The sequence below is a fragment of the Pleurodeles waltl genome, chromosome 9, assembly GCF_031143425.1.
Source record: "Pleurodeles waltl isolate 20211129_DDA chromosome 9, aPleWal1.hap1.20221129, whole genome shotgun sequence".
NCBI classification, from domain to species: domain Eukaryota; kingdom Metazoa; phylum Chordata; class Amphibia; order Caudata; family Salamandridae; genus Pleurodeles; species Pleurodeles waltl.
In genome coordinates this window covers 815,819,604-815,839,267 of record NC_090448.1, presented here as the reverse complement: position 1 = coordinate 815,839,267, position 19,664 = coordinate 815,819,604, and positions in this window count along the sequence as shown.

The following is a 19,664-nucleotide window of genomic DNA, read 5'->3' as shown; positions in this document are numbered from 1 at the left end:
GTACCTTTAAATATTAGGTTGTTTTAGGTCAATAAAATGAGCACTGTTAAAGTGGGTCTTATTATTTAGTGCTCACAGAAACTAACACCATTTCAACCAGGCACCCGAAGTAAGTAAGCCAAGTAACCTGATGAAAGTCAGAGCCTTCCTATGACATCTTGGAGCTGCAAAGCGCTAAAAACGTGACTTGCGAAGTAGCAATTTTCTAAAAAAAAATACAGAAAGCCCTATAGAAAAAGGAATCTAATTGCTATGTTAAAAACCATACAATACCATAGGGTATCTTTCTATCATCTATTGCTCAACGAGTATCATCACACACATTGTATTGACTTTTCCTATCGAAATTTGTTGTTTTTCTTTTTTAGGCACCTCGCTTTTGTAAAAAGAATTCTTTACTTAATTTAATTTATCTGATGGCTAACTTGTGGGACTTGGCGGGACTTTAACATTCCAGGTCTTTTATCAATGATACAATAAAACCTAAGGCTATGTTCCTAAAAACTATCAGTCCAAACATGATATACTTTATTTAATATCAATGACGATTATGTTCACTATGTATTAGTGGCAGATATTTTTTTACCGCTGGTTATCGAAAACTATTAGTTCTATATTGATGAAAAAGTTGACGAAATTACTTTTTTCACAAAATATCTCACACCGATAATTATAAAGGTAAGATTGTCCATGGTTCAGATAGAGACGTCTCCCAGGTCTGCTATTAAATGTATGTCTTTATACACAAGGGACACGCTTAGGAGGCTTCGTCTGTGCAAAGTCTCACTCATTTCATTAGTGGGGGAGATGGTTGCTCAATTAAACAAGTTTAGCACATAAGAAATGGTTAAAAACACAAACTTTAGCCTCCAGTTAATGTCAAGAAAGGCACAGAAAATACAATTGTAGGGGTTCCTGACAGGTAGGTGGGATGCTTAGATCTGCGCTTGCTGTTGTTCCTTAGCGGATAAACTGAAGGGAGCATTCTTTTTTTTCAGGCAGTGAGGAGTGTGTAGATAAGTAATGTGTTGCCACACTGAAGCCTTAGTTTAATAGGATTGCACGGGATTGGAGGGCCAGCGTAATCAGCCATGTCTGAGAGTACTATGAAAACTCCTCTACTGCCAGAGATCCCGAACTGCTCCCACCACACTTAGGATGCGTGGCACTGTTTTTAACAAGTGGGTCACCTTTACGACACAATATTGATTAAAAGAAAAATATTACTTAGCACGTCCTGGAAACTCATTTGTCGCCGCCATCTTTAATGGAAATAGGTGTTATTACACATACTCCTATTATAGGGTGACCAGCAGGGGCGTAGGAGACGATAAATTTCTGGGGGGGACAGGGACAGCCTTGGGGACTTTCAATCAACCCTATACAGATCGCTTGTTGTTTGTGAACTGCAGGCTCCGATAAATATACACAATCATATATATTGGAAGTGAAATAGGGAGAAAGGAAGGCATGTTTTCACAGTATGAAAGTATCTTTTATTGTTATTTACATTCGCAATGTAATTAGCTCAAATGTGAAAATAACATGTTGATTATCCTTGCATCTTCATGCACAAAGCAAATAAAGGTAGGAGGGTAAAAAGGAAGAACATACCCTTTGCGTCCCCACACCCCTCATGCCCCTTGTACACTGTGATTGGAAACCATAGTTCTAATAACACTTCTACTCCTGTGTGTGATCTTGGGAAGCTCAGCTCCACATCAATCATAACTAGAAGCATTTCAACTGAAGCAGCTCTTGGAGTTACAGGCTATATAAACATGGATTCTCTAATCTCTGTATAAACTGCAGTCACTAATTTCTTTAGAATCAGCTGTTTGTGATGCACCAAGTCACTGCTTATAAAGAAAAGACATTCACTGATTATAAAGAAAATACATCAGAAAATGACTATGATAGGGTTATTACAGTCGAGTTCTGACATTACAATGCCTTCTGCCAGAGCTAGCAGCCAAGGTGAAAGGCAGATCAGGTCACAGAGCATAATTAATGCAGCTGTTTAAATCAAAAAAATGAATGTTGCTTTTCTTTCTTCTGCTCTACTTTAATAGCTTGGAATGACAGAAGCTATGTACTAAGGTTTTAAGTGGTTTGTGGGAAAGTTGGTGGTGTGACCATGTATTATATGGGGTAAAATACCCCCTGCGTACATAAGGATATTGCAAGTCACCTTAAAGTTTATACCTTATAAACAAGCATTGGCAAAGCCAATAGGTCTCGCTTATGCAAGTTCTATTGCCTTTGCCAATGTGTTTTATCCATGCTGTACACTAGTAAGACTACTATTCAGCATGGCTTAAAGTGAATGGCATAAAGGAGAATGATGTGTCATCGACTGGCGTGGCGTAGTGTCACGGAATAAGTAGAGTGTCCTAGAATGGAGCATTAAACTAACTTTAAAGGAACAGGGGTCCCTTGAATAAAATGCAACACCACTCCCATAAACAATTATATTAAAGTAGTATGCAAATGGAATGTTTCATGCATTTATTCAATCAAAATATAAAACATCAAATGTAGTGGGAGGAAAACATCAACAGGGGAAATCGAGAAAGACTGGTATTCGGGCATTACACAAGTTATCTAGATGACCCAATGTCACCAATTACAAGGAAATGTAAAAAGTAACTGTGACAGATCGAACAATATACAAATGACGACGAGATATGCGTTTTAGTTTGTGGTGGAATTTATTCTAAGTTTAAGGTGGAATAAAGACAAAAACTAGAAGTATGTAATCAAGTGGGCGGGGTTTTCCTTAGGGGTTTCGGTGTTGCGGTACAGTTCCTGTAGTGTTGATTTAGTTTCAATGTTTCTTTTCCTGGGAGACGTCTGGCGGATCCCCTCAGGTGGATTCTTGGTGAGCCACGACCCTCCTGGGTCGTGGCTGGCGTTGTGGCGTTCCTCTGCTGTGGTCTCTTCTCCTTCCGTCTTTTGTTTGGTCTCCCTCTCCTGGGCTCTCCTCTCCTGCTCCTCCGGTCTCCTCTCCTGGGCTCTCCTCTCCTGCGCCTCCGGTCTCCTCTTCTGGGCTCTCTTTTCCTGCTCCTGCTCCTTCTCCTGGGCTCTCCTCTCCTGCTCCTGCTCCTTCTCCTGGGCTCTCCTCTCCTGCTCCTCTGCCTCCTGTCTCTCCTCCTTGGCTCTCCTCTCCTGCTCCTCTGTCTCCTGTCTCTCCTCCTCGGTTCTCCTCTCCTCCTCCGCTGTCTCCTGTCTCTCCTCCTCGGCTCTCCTCTCCTTCGTCTCCGGTCTCCTCCCCTCTGTCCTTCTTCCGGTGCCGTCCTCCCTTTTGATTCTGCCGCGCCGGGAAACCCATCCGGTTTCCCGGGCAACGGCCTGCCCCCTGCCTCGGTCGGAGCGCGTTGCCCCGACAACAGGGAGACGCGGACATGACGCATCGGCCTGCTCCGATGCGTCATGCCGAGCCGCGGCTGCTGGGGACGCCCGGCTACAGTAACCTATATAGTACAGTGGTTTGGAGGAGGCTGGCCTGGTTTGTAGTGGGTACCTATGGTACTTACACCTTATACCAGGTCCAGTTATCCCTTATTAGTGACATGTAGTCAGTGTCTAGAAGCCAGGCTGTCTAGAGGTAGCTGAAGGCAGAGCAGCCAAGGCTTATCTAGGAGACATGCAAAGCTCATGCAATACCACTGTAGTCACACAGTACTCACACACATGAAAGAAAATACTCAGTGATACAAAAATAAAGGTACTTTATTTTAGTGACACAAATGCCAAAAATACCAGAGACTATACTCCCTTGGGAGGTAAGTAATACACCAATTATATACAGTAGTATGCAGCAATAGGAATAAAAACAGTTAGAAAACAGTGCAATTACTGAAAATCACAATGGTTAGAAATGGGCCTAGAGGAAACACAAACCATATACTAAGAAAGTGGAATGTGAATGTTGGTTTCCCACCTAGGCAAGTGTGGTATGTAGAGGGGCGCTAGGAGTATTGGAAAACACCAAAGGTAAGTAATAGAACCCACCTCAGAGCCCAGGAAAGCAGGAGTAAATCATAGTAACTTTCCTAGAACGTACAAGAACACGAGAAAGAAGATAATGCAAGAACCAGAAGAGACTTCAAGACACAAAGGGTGGATTCCTGGACCTAAAGACCTTTGGAAGAATGGGACTAAGTCCAAGAAGCACATAAGAGTCCAGGGAGGACAGGAGCCCCTGCTAACCCGAATCAAGGCGCAATAGAAGAACCAATGGTGAAGAACAACAGTCAGTACTGCACCCAAGAAGATGGATGTGGGTTCCTGGTTGGTGCAGATAATATCCCACACCGAATGGATGATTGCAGTCTGGTTTGCGTCTCTGGATTCCGCCAACAAGCCTTGGCACACGCAAAGCCCACAGTTAGCGGAAAATGGCACTGCCCGGGACCAGGAGGGCCCTGGTGGACTCTACCCAGGAGGGGAGTCAGGGGGGGCTCTCAGCAACTCAGAGAGCCCACAGAAGACCAGGCAGCACACACAGGAGTCCCCCAGCACGAAGACAAAGGAGTTACAAAAGGAGGCCCACTCAGCACAAAAACCAAGAATCCCACACCGCCAGAGAACCACTCAGGAAGCTGTGCATCGCAGAAGGGAGTGCTGGGGGCCGGAGCTACATTGTGCACAAAGAATTTCGTAGAAGGATGCCAACAAGCTTTGGCAACTGAAAAACACATGGTGTACAGGGATACTGTCTTGCGTGGGAAGGCAAGCTCTTACCTCCACCAAAGTTGGACAGTAGGACGTCAGGACCATCGGGACCTCTTCAGTCCACCACCCGTGATGCAGGATCCATGCAACTCATCATGAGAGGGGACCCACGCAGATGGTCCTTTTTGCACAGAGGTGCCTGCTGAAGCAGGGGAGTGACTCCACTCCAAGGGAGATTCCTTCATTCTTCTGGTGCAGGCTGAAGACAGGCTTTCCTCTGAGGATGCACGACCGGGAAACAGTTGCATTTGCTGGCAAGAGCTGAAGATACAATGTTGCAGAAGTTGTATTTGCTTTGTTGTTGCAGTTCGTGGAGTTCCTGGAGGGTCCAGATGCAGTTTCTTCAGTGAGAAGGTGAAGTGAAGGATGCAGAGGATTCCTGCTGGAGTCTTGCAATCCAAAGCTGAAAAACCTCCCAAAGGAGAGACCCTAAATAGCCCTGAAAGGGGGATTAGTCAGCTAAACAGGTAAGCACCTATCAGGGGACGGCTCTGGCCACTCAGATGCTCCCAGAGTTCGCTGCCAACTTGGAATCCAAGATGGCAAAACCCAGGGACCCTCTGGAGGTGCTCTGTGCACCACACCTGGGGTGGTGATGGACAGGGAAGTGGTCACTCCCCTTTCCTTTGTCCAGTTTTGTGCCAGAGCAGGGACTGGGGGTACCTGAACTGGTGTAGACTGGATTATGCAAGGAGGGCACCAAATGTGCCATTCAAAGCATATCCTGTGGCCTGGGGAAGGTAGCTACCCCTCCCAGGCCTGTAACACCTATTTCCAAAGGGACAGGTGTAACACCCCTCTCCCAAAGGAAATCCTTTGTTCTGCCTTCCTGGGCTTGAGCTTCTCAAGCAACAGGAGGGCAGAAACCTGTCTAAGAGGTGGCAGCAGCTGGGGCTGCCTGGAAAACCTCAGAAGGCTGGAATGGCAATACTGGGGGTCCTCTAAGGAGCCTCCAGAGTGCATGAAATCATACAACCAATGCTTGCAAAAGCCTTGGGGTATGATTCCTATAATTTCAACATGTTTGATACCAAACATACCTATGTTCGGAATTACCATTATGTAGCTGGACATAGGTAGTGACCTATTTCCAGTACACATGTAAAATGGCATTGTGCACTCACAAAGTCTGGGAAAATGGTCCTGGAGGTCGTGGGGGCACCTCTGCTAGTGCAGGGGTGCCCTCACACACAGGTACTCTGCACCTTGCCCTCAGGGCTGGAAGGCCTGCTATGGGTTGACGTATAAGTGACCTGGTGCAGTGTAACTGGCAGTGAAAGGGTGTATACACCTTTTCACGCAGGCTGCAATGGCAGTCCTGCAGAAGCCTTTGCATGGGCTCCCTATGGGTGGCAAAAGAAATGCTGCAGCCCATAGGGATCTCCTGGAACCCCAATGCCCTGGGTACCTAAGTACCATATGCTAGGGACTTGTAAGGAGGCACCAGTATGCCAATTGTGGGTGAAATACTGGGTTACCAGTATGCAACAACCATAATTTAAGGGAGAGAGCATAACTACTGGGGTCCTGATTAACAGGATCCCAGTAGACACACTCAAACACACTGGCAAACAGGCCAAAAGTGGGGGTAACCAAGCTAGAAAGAGGCTACTTTCCTACAAGGTTAGCATCCACAATAATGATTTACAAGCTTTTATACACCGACTTTTACATGAATGACTCAAATAGTGAATCAAGAAGTCATTAGCTCATAGTGCCTATGCTTATGCCAACTTATGTAGAATATCACAAATTCAAGTCAAGGTACTTTGGCCGATGATATTTCGATTCCCTAGACAAGTATCAGGATCATCCTAAGCCTTTGTTAAGGTTGAGTTAAAAGGGTTACAGAGTGCTTGTAACCAAAACGGCAAGATAAATCTGACTCACGTCTCATATGAGTGAGAAAGCAATCAACGGAGATCTGAATCTCTAATCAAGCACCAATGCCATAAAGTAGTAGTAGAGTGGAGTAGTGTCTCAGTGTAATAGAGTGTCACAGAGTGGAGTGGCAGAGTGTCGTAGAGTGGAAAGGCATAAAGAAGAGTGAACTGGAGTAGAGTGAAGTAAAGTAACGTGAAGTGGCATAGAGAAAGTTGGGTAGAGTGTTGTTGAACATAGCACATTGTTGTATAGTGGAGTGGCATAGAGGTTTGTGTAGTGGCATTGAGTAGAGTATCGTAGATTGAAGTGGCATAAAGTGGGGTGGAATGACAGAGTGGGGTGGAGTGGCATAGAGTGGGGTGGAGTGGAATGGAGTGGCGTATATGGAGTTTTGTAGGGAGTTACAGAGTGGAGAAAGTGTTAGAGTTTAATGGAATAGAGTGTCAGAGTTTGGTATCATGGAGTGTAATGTCAGAGTGAAGTGTCAGAGTGGAGTTAGGTGGTCTAGAGAGAAGTGGCATAGAGTACAGTGGTGCAAAGTAGATTGGTGTAGAGTGTAGTGGTATAGAGTGCATTGGTTTTGAGTAAAGTAGTGTAGAGTGCACTGGTTTAGCATACAGTGCAGTAGCGTAGAGTGGCGAAGAGTAGAGGGGAGCAGATTGGAGTGGCACAGCATAGATTACAGAGTGCAGTGATGCAGAGTGCTGTGTCATAGAGTGATGTGGTGCATGGTAGAGTGGAGTGGTGCAAGGTAGAGTAGGCTGGTGTAGAGTGCAGTGGTAGAGTGCAGTGATGCAGAATAGAGTGGCATAGAATGTAGTGGCATATAGTACGCTGGTGTAGAGTCAGTAGAGTGGCATATGGTTGAGCGGTGCAGAGTAGAGAGGAGAATAGTTCAGTGGCAGAGTGCAGTGTTGCAGAGTAGAGTGTCATAAAGGGCAGTGGTGTAGAGTAGAGTGGCATAGAATGTATTGGTGTAGAGTGCAGTGATGTAGAGTGATGCAGAGTAGAGAAGAGTGACTTAGAGTTCAGTGGTGCAGAGTAGAATAGAGTTGCATAGAGTGCCGTGGCATAGAGTAGATTGCTGCAGAGTACAGCATAGAGGTGAAGAGTAGATTGTTGCAGAGTGGAGCATAGTGATGTAGAGTGCAGTAGCATAGAGCGGTGCAGAGCAGATTGGAGTGGTGCAGGGTACATTGGAGTGGTGCAGGGTAGATTGGACTGGCATAGCATAGAGTGGAGTTGTGTAGATTGCAGTGGCATAGAGGAGATGATTTCAAAGTAGAGTGAAGTGCCCTACAGTGGAGTGGTGTAGAGTAGATTAGAGTGCAGTGGTGCAGAAAAGAGTGCAGTGGGACAGAGTACAGTGGCATTGAGTGCAGTGGTGCAGAGTAGGGTGGCATGGAGTTCAGTGGCAGAGAGAGCAATGTTGCAGATTAGAGGGTCACAGAGTACAGTGGTGTATTTTAGAGTGGCATAGAGTGCAGTGACATAGAGTGCTGTGGCGCAGAGTACAGTGGCATTGAAAGCTGTGGAATAGAGTGCTGTGGTGCAGAGTAGATTGGCATAGAGTGCAGTGGCATAGAGTGCATTGGTTTTGAGTAATGTGGTGAAGAGTGCACTGGCAGAGTGCAGGGGTGTAGTGTACTATGGTTAGAGTAGAATAGCATAGATTGCAGTGGCATAGTGTAGAGTGGTGTAGAGTGTAGTGGTACAGCATAGATTGCAGTGGCGTAGAGTAGCACAGAGTGCAGAAAAGTGGTGTAGGGTGGGTGCAGTGGTATAGGGTAGATTGTTTCAGAGTAGAGTGAAGAAAAGATAGAGAAAAGATAATATACTTCAATATGCTTAAGTAAGGTAAAATCTGGGCTCAATCTTGACTTCACTGTTTCACCAACTGGTGTGATCTTAGTCAAATACAAATATTGTGTTTCACAGAGTCTCCTTTCTAGCCTGCAGGCATCAGGGTGAGTGGGACTCTGTTTCCTCTTTAGATCTTCCTCATTGTCTTGCAGCTCCTCTTCAGGCGGCAGGTGATGCAGACAGTAATCATCCAAAATTCTTTTCTCCTCCTGGTGCCCTTTGTTCTTATGAGCACCCTTAATGTCCACAGCTGTGAACAGGACAAAAGGGCAGAGGGCCCAGGGGGCCTCCGGACTCACCTTCATTCTGTTCCCATCAGATTGGAGGCAGGTCAATGCAAGGCTATTATAAGTAGCGCTTTTGTGCGCTAACGCCCCTCTGAATAATAGATGTGAGGGGAAATTATTTTGTCCCCTTGCCCCCCCACCTTCGTCCCCCGTGTCCCCCACCCTCCAAAATCTGGGGGGGATACATCCCCCGCGTCCCCCACACTTCCTACGCCCATGGTGACCAGATTTTAAGGATCAGAAACCGGGACAGGTCAGACATAAAAGAAGGACTAAAGACATCACACTCACTGTTATATCTGGCCTGTCCCGTTTTTTTTGCGTAGCTTTGTAAATGTGTGCCTATACACATATATATATATATATATATATATATGTATATATACACTCACCCACACACAGACATGCACACATTTACAAGGCTACATATATAAAATTAGCAATGGCTTGACCTCCCACCGTGCACCCCCAACCCGCCCCCACCCACCTCTCTCTGCTCCCAACTCCGTCTCTCTGCTGGGAGCAGACAGGGGTCTGTGTTGTCTGCCAGTAACAGATAAATTACTTTAATTATTTCATACTTTACTTATGTTTCCCTACGTGATGTGACCTTTGCCCCAAAAACGGGACATTTGTTTAAAATTAAGAGAAGCATTGGGACACCGGGATAGTCCTCTAAAAACCGGGACTGTCGGGGGAAATCCGAGACGTCTGGTCACCCTATATTACCAACATGAGAAGGAAGAAAGTCTAGCCAGCCCTACTGGGATTTGAATAGGAGGTCTGCGAAGCTACTCCTGGCTCAGTACTTGTGAGCTCCTCATTTCTTTGGTGATGATAACTGCTTTTATTTGCAGAGTGCGTATCTTACTGCAGGGCTCTATAACCTCTTGGTGGCACATTTTCTTGGACGCACAATTTTGACACCACAGGTATTTCCACCAGCTTCAGTGGCCAAACTGCCTGTAGATTGATGGGGAGGATCATGGATGTCATCCAGATTGTGGGTTTCAGGCAGCAGCTTTTGACGAAATGCAGATTCTTCACACCCAGTGATGATTTGTGATTTCACAGCTTCGTCACAATTGTAGTAATCGGCTTCACAGTGCAGGGCACACACTTTCAAATGCTTCACCAAAGAGTCCATCATCTTGCTAGGTTTACGATGCTTATAATGAAGTGTGTAACATACTTCGTCGCCATTTTTCTTTGAGAAAAAAGTAATCCATGAGGCACATTTTGCACATCTAGCACGTTCCACTGTCATTCTCATCAAGCTGGAAGATGATGGACCTACACAGGGCTGCAGGAGACATATTGACAGTTTCTTGTTCCCAATGCTAAGTGCGCTGGTGTTGATTTCGAAGACCTTGATCCAGCGACTCCACCAGAATGGCGGAGCCTTGAAGGTTAGAAGGTGATGGCAACTGTGGAGTAACGTAAAATGATGCCCCCTACTCCATGTGGAATGTGATGAGTAGCTTTTGAGCAGTGGCGGCCCGTCCTTTAGGGTGGAGGGGCCATGCCCCCCCACCTTTTGCCTCTCATGAAGAGTTTTTGTCAGGCTGAAAAAAGGTCAGCCTGACAGACACTCTCCATGTTCAGCTCAGGCAGCCAGGAGCAGACATGCACGATTTGCGCAGACTCCTGGCTGCCTGAGCTGAACTCTGCTGGGCTGAGGAGGTCATAGCTCCTATGGGCGTGACCTCCTCGGCTCAGCAAAGGTGCCTCGAGGCCATCCCCGGGTGATGAGGAAAGCGTCACCCATTGACTTCGACCTGGGCGCTTCAGGTTTAAGCCCTGAAGCACCCAGGGCGAGTGTCAATCAGTGACACTTCGTCACAGAGTGGGGTGGGGTGAGCTGTCTCACTGAACCCATCCCACTCTGTGACGAGGCTGGGACTAAGGTCATCCAATGAGGGAAGGCAGCAGTCCCAACCCTCCTGGGACCTGGAGGCTGAAGGTAAGTGTGTGTGTGATGTTTTAAATTGAATGTTTGGTGCGCGCGTGTATGTTTGAGTGTTATGAGTGTTGCTAATGGATGTGTGTGTGTGTGTGTGTGTGCGTGCATGTGTGTCTGTGTGTGAAAGAATGAGTGTGTGTGTGTGTGTGTGTGTGTGTGTGTGTGTATCCCGCCCGCCCCCTCCCTCCTAAAGCTGCCGGCCGCCACTGCTTTTGAGTCTCCATATCACAGATATTAATTGACCTTTGAGGGTTGGGGGTCCCTGAAGGAGTGCGGGTTCCACCGCGCCGCAGAGGCTGCAGGGGCTTGTGTGGCCCTAGGTGATATGCAAAGAGCAAGCTGGTCATTGGTGACTGCAGCAGAAACAGAACTACTGGAGACCATCAACAAGCATGAGCGCTTGTTTTAATAACTGTTTTCGCACTACACCATTTTACCATTACCTAGTGGAATACAAATGTATCAAAAGAATGAAATTCTGTGCTGTGACTGCCAGGGATTCACATTGATTCGCTGCAGGCCTTTGCAGGCTAGGTATTGAAAAATATCACTATAGAAAGTATAATAAAGGTTCAGAACCTACTGTCCGAGAGATTGACCTGTGTAGTTAATTGGAAAGTCCCAGTGCAGGCCCTCTCCCATTGCATTTATTCTCACTCTATGCTGTTTATCATCTCCACACCTTCATCCGCCTCTAAGTATATTTCTCTCTTTCACTCTCCTACCTGAAGGGAGGATGGAAGAAGGGGGGCAGTGGAGTAGCAAGAGTGCCAGGGGCCCTGGTGCCAGCAAGGGAAATGGAATGGACCCCATCACTGTTACTTGGTAGAAGAGTGTTGTCAGGATTCAGTACCCCCCTCGGGTCTCTGGATGCCATCGCACCAGTTGTAACAACGGTAGCAATGCCGTAGAGCGGGCCCATTGGTAGAGGAGGGGGTGACATCATCAAGCAGCACCCAGCGTCACGGGGAGGGGCGACCTACACGTAGGAGCTGATGGGCAGAGAGCGAAAAAAGTCCTAAAGGATTTTGGGGCTGCCAGTGAGAAACGCACTGTAAAGCAAATAAGGTGTGGTTGGTGGGAGGATGGTTGCAGGTGGAAAGAGTCACCTCACTATTTTTAGGGGAGGACTCCACCCCTCTCACCGTGAGGAAGTGAGGGAGGTGTTTGTGGTGTAATTGTACCCCACCACCTCGTCTGCACAAATTTTCAAAAAGTGTAAGGTGTCACATAGGCTTGTAATGTGATTTTGCGGTATTTTCAATCCTCCATCCCACTGGCATTTTCCTCTGTCATTGGCAAGGGCTGGACAATGGGGAACAATGCTTTATCTCATTCTGAAAAATGCAGGGAAAGGGTTACTCCTTCCAAAAGCCATACTGTCTGTCTCAGCAAATACTAACAGGAAGGGACTGGTTTCTGAACAGAAACCACCTTTCAGGAAAGGGTCTGGTCTCAGAAAGGAACACACAGGAACAGTGTTGAAGTTTGGTGGACATCTTGGAGTGGAGTCTTTGGTGGTTATCTAGGAATGAGTCTCACTGAGGGAGAAACGAGCTGTAGCTTCCCACCTACAGCCATCTCCTTGGCTGGTCCAGAACCCTAACAGATGTACATTATTACATATAATTACACTTCTGTACAGGAGCACACACATGCACTGAAGACCTTTGAAGTCCATGCTTTCAAGTGTAATGGTGAAGGTGATGGTTATGGGAAGGATATATTTCAGAGAAAGGACGAGGTTTGCCTTTGACTTTCAAACAGTGGGTTCTGCTTCTCAAACATTTTTCCCTACCTATCATTTCCTTCATGCTTCTTGGAATTCTGCTTTGTGTCTGTAATACAGACCGATTATGAGAAGGAGTGGTACTTTTAATTTTTAGAGGTTCTTAGCCTTATGTGGATGCCTAATTTAAACCATCGTGGCTATGGTTTTTAACTGGTTGCTTTACTTGAGTTAAAGCCACTCTGCTGGTGTATCATGGTAAGTGTGAAAACTTGAATTCCTCTTTATCATTTATTTTGTAGTTGGAAGAGTTTTTTTCTGCTTACTGAAGTGTCGTACATTGTCAAAGTTGATTTTTGTTCCTGTGACAGTTCCTGAAGTTCTCTAATTTTCGTTCAGAAATCTTTCCATTTGTTCTTGTTTCATTTGTTGTGGCTCATATGCATGAGTTGGCTTTTTTATTTTTCTACATACAGTCAAAAATGTACCCTCAACGTTTTGACATTAGAGTGAGAGGCACTAGTGGTGCCTTTTCGAATCTGAGGTGAGAACACTAATGCACACGTTATGAATCCATTTGTTTGTTTTGTTGCTGAAGATGCTCACCCGGTTTGCATCCATCCAGTGTTTGATGTCACAGATATGGCCCGTTCTGTGTGCTTGATTAGGGGCATGGATTCGCTGACATTTTCGGGCAAAGTTGTACTGCGTTGGAATGTTTGTGCAAACCCATTTCCTGGATGGCTTAAGTGGACATGCAGTAGAGCATCGAAGAAAGATCTGCACCCAGTTGGAGTCCACATTTTGCGATTGTTTTAAGTGTGTTAAATTCTTCGGAATTAGTTAAAGGTATTTTTTCTGGATGAAGGAGACCTACCTTTGAACCATTTAGTTGAATACTGCCTTTAATTAAAAAATGTAGACAGTAATGAAAGACGATTGCTAATGCAACAAAAAATATCCCTGTGGCGCCCTTTTCCATGTTGCAGAACAGACCTACCATGTAGTGCAGGTAGAGGATTTACTAGAACTGTATGCCTTTTTATTTTTATATCACTCATAAATGTAGATTTATTTAAGCCTGATTCATACAAACATGGTAAAGGAAATATCAATGTGATCTATTTTTTGGGGGCTAAAGTTGAAGCCTCTTCCATTGCAAAATCATCATTTTTCCCTGTCCAACACTTTTGAAATGAAGCTGAGCGTATTTTCTCAGGAGCACCTTGAGGCTCCATATAAGAGATTTGGAAGAGGAAGTATTTTAATTAATGTATTTGAAGGTTTTGGTACAATTATAATCATCTTTCCTTACAGGTGCATTTTCATGCAAGCTTTTACACCATGGATTCACCACCAACACCTACAAATGTCACCTATTGAGAGCAGCACGTGTGTCTGCACTGGTATTATCCCAGAAATGTTGGCTCAGGCGGTTTTGTCGCTATCGGATTAGGTAATCAAGGGACCCTCTAAAGGTAGATCAGCTAGATTGAAACCCCCTCCACAGTTGGTACCCACTGTATTTGTTCTTTGTCATAGAGCAGCAGAGTTTATGACAAGTTTCCAACTCAGTACCAGTCCTTCTGGCTCTAAAGGCACCTCCTGCCTCATGTTTAAAATGGGGGCTAGTCTTTCCTTAATTTCAATGGTGCCTTCCGGGAGGCTCTTCCATTTTTTTCTCTGATAGGTGACTCTGATGAGCTGGACAAAACTCTTCCAGGCTCAAAGCCACTAGCAAGAAGGCTCACACAGATATCTGCACGGGTTCTTTCAGCGCCCACATTTCTTCTTATTGCCTTACAGTAGGGAGCCCGAGCTTGCAGGGTTGTCTCTCCAGGGCTGACATTCTAGTGGAAGCTGGTACTCTTGGAGATCTACTTCTTGATGCGGTTAGGGGTGTGCAGACTTGATCTTGAAAAGGGTATCTGGAAAAGCTGTATGCCTTAATGTATCATGATCGCCTTTTTTTGTCTAGCGATTATTGCTATTCAGTCTCCTTGAGGGGGTGTCTTAGGTACATGACGAGATATAAGGTTCCATTGAGTCTTTCTGTACTAACACGCCCCTAGTCTGCATGGGATGGATGCCACCAGCACTTCTGTGTCAAAGTGAGGGGTAGGTATGTGATTGTGATCTCTCCTTTGAGACAATCTTGGGTCTTCTAGATTCTTCAGCTTCCGGAGCAACTACGTTCTTTCTGATCAACTTGCACAATGACTGTGAATTGTGACATATTCAACATAAGGGTTATGTCAAGGAATTATCAAGATTTAGAGACGGTCTCTGGTTTCAGCTTTCTAAATATCCTGGTCTTTCTGTATGTTTGCCTTCTTCCCTGAAGGAGAATACATGTGTCCTAACTGAGGTTTTTCAGAAGCTTACACTTTCCCCAGTATATTATTTTGCCATGTTCATTCACCTGCAGGAGAGCATTGTGGTCTCCTGCTGGTGTAGGTTATAAATAGTATTGTACACAGCCATAGAAAGCCCGGCAGTACTTCTCTGGTGGTGTTTTAGAATACATTGACAGCTGAGGACAGTAGTCCTGAGCCTCTGGTACAGTGGGAGCCTGATACTGGGCTCCGTTGACGTCAGCCAATATTTTCCACTGTGGCGGGGTTTTTTCATGGGTGTGCTACTCCCACTTGATGACTCAGTTGTGTGAACTGTGGTCCATGCACACATGCTCACCTGGCCCTATTGCTTGTCATTTGAGGATATCCACAAGGTGGATCCTTGAACTATTTTAACAAATCCCAGGGTTTATATCTTGGCTTCAATTTGTAGCTGTATCTGTTTGCCTTTGAAATACTCTAGCCCCCATATTCCTTCAGCAGGTTGTCTACTTTCCTTTGAGTGGCATTTAAGGCGTATTGAATTGGCTACAAATTCCCTGTATTAGTATAGCTCAGGAACACTCCTGCCACATCTGTGTGATGTAGACCCTTCTAGATGTAGGTAGTTCCTATATCTGACGATGCAGTCAAAGCATTCCTTGAGGAGAATGAGGAGAGGAGGCTCTGACCCACACATAAGTGAAGATTCCAGTTGTGTCTGTCAGTGGTGACTATGGCTTCAAATGTCAGAACTGGGTGAAGGCCTTGGCTTTCAGTTGCTCCAGTGTCAGTTAAACCATGACCAGGAGTCCCTTGGTCCATACCTACCACTTTGAGAGGCATTTCCTTTCTGGATCACCAATATAATGTTAGCATTTTCTTCAGTTTCACCCTTGTGGGTTTCAGATTTCGGGTCCTCCTCAGGCTTTAGCAATCTGATTACCGCTCCACATCCACTAAGCCTTCCACTATTCTTGTGTTTCCCCTAGTAGTACACTCTCTAGAAGTGTTTTTTTTTCCACATTTCGACTATCTCTTGCTTTTGCACATTCTTTCAGGTGGGCATGTGCCCTCACAATTGCTACATGACTAAGGTTCTTCTAGATCAGTGTTCTCGTGTTCATTCTATAGAAAAAATCTTTCTTGATCTTTATGGATATGAAGATCAATTTGGGCTGCATGTGCTAATAACAGTATGGCACCTTTGCCCCATGCCCGTAAGGTGGGCAGCTTCCCCCCTAGCTCTCTTAGGACTTAGTTACAGAGATCTGCATTGTACTGTAATTTGCACCCTTAATTATTCCTCATGGGTAGTGACTGTGCAAGTGCTTACCAACTCCCTTGGTTGGTTATGAAATCAGTTGATGGGACTGCTTAGCATACTCATAGTTGATCTGGAAAATGAAAGGCTGATAGTTGACATGAACCATGGCTTCTGCATCGATGCCTCTAACAGCAAAGAACACTTACAGCTCATCCTTCCCAGTGTTCTGAAGCAGGAGAGCTATTTTCACTGCACCATCAGCTTCCTTTGCTTTCAGCATGATACCACGGTATTTCCATCACGCGTTGTCAGGTGAAGAAAATACCTGCTGTCAACACTGGCGTGGTAATGGAACCAGCTTGTCTACTGGGATCCTGTCTGCACCCGCCTCGATTTCCCTTTTTTTGTCCATTAGAGTGTCCAAGAGCAAGGAAAAAGTTATTGCATCGCTTTTTCTCTATTTTACCAATGTTCCCTTTTCATCCCAGGATCACCTGTTCACCTGTTAAATACACGTTCTATGCACTTAAATGATTCACTGTACAGGGCACAAGGACTTAAAAATGTGCAAATAAGTATGTTAAAGTGCAATGTTGGTCTTCCACTGCATTCCCTTTATTTGACTAGAGCTCTACGCCTTTCACGATGTTGAGCCTTCGCACATTTCAAGAGGACAGCCGGCAATCGAGCATCTTATCCTCCTGGCCCAAATCATCAGACAAAGGAAGGAGGAGGATGGGAAAGGACCATATGCCTGGGAGCTCTTGTCGTGCTGAGCAACCCAGAGTAGTCACTGCGAAGATGAACGTCTCCACCAATGTCGGCCATTGTAAAAATTCTATAGGGGTGAAGCATTTCAGTTGCTTTACCTGCAGGCGTCTTATTTCATGTTTTGTGTGTGCACTCATGTACTCTTTACTATCCTGAGGGACGGTGAGCAAACTCTGCTACAAGACCGCTGTCCACAACATAACACATTGTATTGTATTGCACTGTAGTGTAACATTTATATAGTGCTTCCTATCTCTGTTTGGGACACTGAAGTGCTTGCACACAGGGTTAACTTTCTCCGCCATGTGGGGTGTGAGATGAATGGGTGTTGTCTTTGTGATGCTGTGATATGTTTATTTCAGTTCATTAAAACCAGAACTTTATACAGCACAATACAGTAGATCAAAATCATTCATAAAAATTATGATGATAAAAACAATGGACTACATTATCTGGGGGCTGATTATAAACTTTAGCATAAAAAGCAGGGAGGAGTTAAGCCAAGGGTCGTATACTAGTTTTCTGAGTATAATCATACTATTGAACCATCCACCCAGGGCTCCAGTTTTGCCCTGCCACCGTACAAAGAATTGGTGCTAACCTGCTCACATAGAGGGCTCAAACAGAGTAGGAAGTCATGAGGGACTGGCGCTGTGGTCCATAAGACTGCATGAACTTCATATCACCTAAAGGTCTCTGTGCAAAAATATGCTAATCAGTGTGGAGAGAAAATTGTGCTCTGCTCTAGATGCAATTCATACTCCATTTTCTTTGTGAGCAGCAGTTTCACATCATATTCCCTTTTTCCTTACTTGGGCAGTTATTTCTAATCATGCCTTATATTGCTTATTCCATGATACCATATTTAAATTGCCACTGTGATAGTGCAAAATTCGTTATAAAGTGCAAAGCTGAAATTAAACAACATCAGACTGGAACAATTACTTGTAGCTCCTTCATAGGCAGTGGCTTTACCTCATATCCCCTTGTTTCTCTTGGTTTCTCATCATGTCTTACATTGCCTCTTCCATTATACCAATTATAAAGTGCAGATGTAACATCGCAAAGTTCGCTATAAAGTGCAAGGATGACACTGAAGGGTATTAGACTCAGGTCCTCATTACAACATTGGCGGTAAAAGCCGCTTACCGCCGTGCAGAAGACTGCCAACACACCGCCGCAGAAAACCACCACAGCTATTATGACCCACATTTCGGAATCTGCCAAAATTCAGACACCCACACAAGTCCGCCACACCAAAGGTCAGTGATAAACTGACGAAAACAAAACCGACACCATCACGCCAACAGAAATACACCCACACTATCACGACACACGAATCCACGCGGCAGTCTTTCAACCGCGGTATTCCATTGGCGGTACACACTGCCGTGCTCAAAATACACACACATTTACAAAACACAGCCACATTGGACAATTCAAAATACACACACCTGATACACATACACACACCACTCCCACACCCGTTACAATATAAAACACACACCCACATCACCCACAAACCCCTACGACAAAAAATCTTGAAAGAAGGCCAGAGAGAGACACCACCAGCAAGAACAACAGCATCCACAGGCACACAATACCATCACCCACAGAACTTCCACGCACCTCACACAACACACCACTACATATCAGCACACTTATCACCACACAATCCACTCCACACATCACCTACACCACCCCATGGCACGGCAAAATACCCCAGGTTCTCGGAGGAGGAGCTCAGGGTCATGGTGGAGGAAATCGTCCTGGTAGAGCCACAGCTGTTTGGATCACAGATGCAGCACACCTCCAGTGCAAGGAAGATGGAGCTATGGCACAGAATATTGGACAGGGTCAACGCAGTGGGACAGCACCCAAGAAATCGGGTGGACATCAGGAAGAGGTGGAACGACCTACGGGGGAAGGTGCGTTCCGTGGTCTCAAGACACCACCAGGCGGTTCAAATGACTGCCGGCGGACCCCCACCTCCTCACCCACAACTAACAACATGGGAGGAGCATGTCTTGGCGATTCTGCATCCTGAGGGCCTCGCAGGAGTAGGCGGAGGAATGGACTCTGTTAAGTCAAATCTTAACTATTACATCCCCCACCCTACCTGCATGCTATCACATACCCCCACCCTCACCCCCAGCACCCCAACTCCTCACATATGTCCCAACATCACAAACCACCCATCCCAACACCAAGCCCTGCATGCAACAACAGAGCATGGACACACATCACTAAAGCATGCACACTGCACATACCCATACAACCCCCTAAACCACCATCACACAAGCTCCCACACAGGAATGCAAGCACTGGGGTACACGTTCACCCACCCATTGCACACCATGACACATACAGATGTAATAACCATCCTTTTATACCCCTGCAGGACCCCTACCCAACGTCACCGGACAGGAGGGTCCACACATGTCCACACCACCAACAGAAGAGGCCCACAGTGATGACAGCACCTCTGTCCAACTGGATCCAGATGACCAGCCCGGCCCAACGGGGACCTCTGGACAGTCGGTTCCCCTCACACTGGCACAGGCCATCACAGACCTTCCCCCTCTGGAAACACCAGCCCAGCTCCCACCTAGCGGGCCCATACCTCCGTCCCCAGGACACGTCAATCAGCTGTGTGTCCACCACTACAGGGAACCCAGGCTAACCCACCACCCCAACAACAACAGGGACCTGGGGGCAGTGGTAGTGGGCACACGGTCCAGAGGACGGAGGCCCAGGAACACAGGGGAACTGGGAGGGCTGCTGTGCGACAGGGGGCAGACAGGCCAAGGGAACCCACTCTCCACGA